Here is a 3,024-nt window from a genome sequence, read left to right as displayed (position 1 = left end):
AAAGGCAGGTTTGGTTTCGCCCCATGCGGGGAGAGGCATGTCCACCGTAACCACATAGTCAAAGCGATGTGCCTCGTCAAGGTCGATGGGTAATTCGAGTGGGACCCGATATCGTCCCCAATGGACGTGGAGTTTGGTTGTGCCTCATCGAGAGACATCCCATAAATCATTGGTCATCAATCCCATCGGTCCCCAACTGCCTCCGCAGTGGCTAGAGGGCAAGATGCCTCTCCCCTGAGGGGGTCAACCTGGAAGACTTCGAAGCGGACGACTCGAACACAAGGAGAGATGGTCATGTGGCTCTGCACCAATGATTAGAGCCATGGGGGCCCATCTCCTCCCTATCCCTTTTGTGGCCTCAAGTCCTCCTAAGGATAGGTGTCACAGGGTTGAAACCGCGGCAAGCATGTTGTTTGAGTCGGTGTCAGAGTATGGGGTCTCCGGTGGCTTGGGTGGACTCAGGAACACAACAATCATGCAGAGAAGACGTAACAGTTTATTCTGGTTCAGGCCAATTCGGTCCCTATGTCTAGCAGCTGATGATCCTTATACCCAAGACCATCCAAAATCTGGGGGGTTACAACAGAGTGTAAAGGAAGAAAGTTTGGTAGGGAGGTTAGCTCGATGCTAATCCTAAGGTTGCCTCGCCTCTAGTGGAGTCTCCCCCTCATCAGAGAGGAAGGAGACGATGGGATGCAGTGGAGGAGGGGCTCTCGGTGCCCCTCTCTGCATTGCCTTGCTCTCGGTGTAGAGCGAAGGCAGATGGAAAGGAATAGAGTGTCTGGTGATTGAACTAGGATCCTCTCCCCTCCTAGGTCTGACCTTATCCCTTATATAACGAGATAGGTCGGATACATGGTGGTTTGGGGGTTTCAGTCTATGGTCTATGTGCGCCGAAGTCTAGGAGGGCCTTGCAGTGGTACGCCATGGACTGTCAAGGTGTCTTAGAGCCGAAGAAGCCTGGGCGTCATCCGGCTGCTCTGTTCTGACACTCTACATGTCATACGATGTTTGCTTGGACCAGCCTCCCCTAGGTGAGACCTTGTTGAGTCTTCTTGGTGGCGAAGGAGGTCGGCTCTAGGGGCTGACGCGTGGGCCCGGAAGCCCCCGGAGGCCATGGGAAGCTTTGTCTTCTTGTGTCACACCCCAGACATGACTTGATATATTTTAACGCACACAGATTAATCCGCAAGCACACGGATATCGCTGTAGCTTTCACCTGGAGGTATTCCAAGTATCGTATCCACAGGGAAACGTGTGAGACTAACTACGGTCTAACTTAACTAGGGGTAGCAACAAGGCTTAAGATAATAGGAGTATAGAGGAGATCACAACGGTCTTCTAGTTCTAACTTCAGTAAACTATGTCTTCTATTGTTCAACTGGGGATATTACTAAGGGAAGCACAAGCAGAGTATGTTTCCTATAGTAACTAAATCCTGCTAGGCCTACAAATGGGAGGTGGACTATATAGGATTCAATGAGGCTATAAGAGTAACCCACGCGAGCTACCACCGATCCAGAATGTCAGGCACATCCACAAGTAACCTAGTCTAAGCACCACGCTTACACCTACAATTACTACTTTAACCTAGAGCGTCCTATAGATTAAAGCACTCAAAGAGTTGTGAACCTGATGAGCAATATAAACATAATGCTTACTTGAATTAAAAGTTGATTACCAGAGAATCCTCAGAAACAAGCTCAAGTAGAACTTGGATCCACCAAGGTACAAGCCGTAGAGGGAGCACTGACAGACCGGCACCTCCTCCAAACTCTTCTCTCGCTCTCTATCTCACTATTCTATTTATAATACTAGATTCTATGGAGGACTAATCTTCTCTTGATTGCTAGCTCTGATCCTGAAGATATGAGGTAGGGTTTCAGTGATCTACTGAGGGAGGGGGACAGGGGCTGATATATATAGGCCAAAGAGTCTATCATGAGCCCTTAGATCAAACCGACTTAAAGACCGGCGTAGATGCAACCTACGAGGTGGTGGAGAACTGACATTGTGATACGGAGGCTAACAGGTGCGTCTAGGGGCCGGATGGCCTGTAGGGGGGCTGGCTGACCCCACATGGTAGCCCCTTGGCTCTTGCTTCGGTGTGGTGTCCTCTAGAGTCCTCTAGAAACTTCTGGTGCCTGTTTTGCGATAGATAAGCATGATTAATTCTGACATGTACATCCGACTTGATGATTTTATGGATAAACCCCGCAGAAAATACAGATTCACCAAAACTCATGGAATTTGTTAGTTTAAACCCCTAGACCTTTGTTGGTGATCACAATTGTGCCCTTATACATGTTTTATTGATAGTTTACAATGGTAGCTAACTACCATCAATAGTGACCCTCTCGGAGGAGCAGTTGGTAGGGCCACGCCTAGGGAGCAACATCATGGAGCCCTCGGGCATCGATAGCCTAGGGCTTGTCTTCTTGTGCCTGGCCCTTGGCTACCATTGTTAGCCGAGTAGGAGCCAAGGCCTAGGCCCGAAGGTGCCGTAGATCGGGAGCCCAAGGCTCGGGGAAGCCCTTGAGCCCCTAGTGGAAGCTATGGTCGAGTCAGGCTTAGCCGAATCTCTTTGCTAGAGGGTGTGCGCGTGCATGCCCGATGAGCATAGCCCTCGAGCACCAAGGCAATCCTAAAGGTGGTGGTCATGGGGTCTTCTTCATTCGGGAACCATTGGACTTGAGGCTTAACATACCTATATGTTAGGATCTCGTCAACCAGCATAAGAGAAGGTTTCCTAAACACGACGTGGGGTCGTGGATGTGGTGGGTTGCTCGGCATGTGAATCTGGGGTGCTGTTGGCCTCCCCTAGCCACATCGTGTCCTAGCGAAGCCTACTCATGAGCAGTTGTGCGCCATAAAATGACAGCGCATGAATCGACAAGTATGGGGAACAAAAAAATACAATGCTTACTTGGGATTTGTTTCCTCGTCGGCATCTGTCGCTCAGCCTTTCATTCGGCTACCTCTCCTGCACCGTGGGGTCATAGGAATAGTTAGTAAATGCTAAGG

The sequence above is a fragment of the Miscanthus floridulus genome, chromosome 1 (genome assembly GCF_019320115.1).
Source record: "Miscanthus floridulus cultivar M001 chromosome 1, ASM1932011v1, whole genome shotgun sequence".
NCBI classification, from domain to species: domain Eukaryota; kingdom Viridiplantae; phylum Streptophyta; class Magnoliopsida; order Poales; family Poaceae; genus Miscanthus; species Miscanthus floridulus.
The sequence above is the reverse complement of the archived record's forward strand: the minus strand, read 5'-3'. Positions refer to the sequence as shown.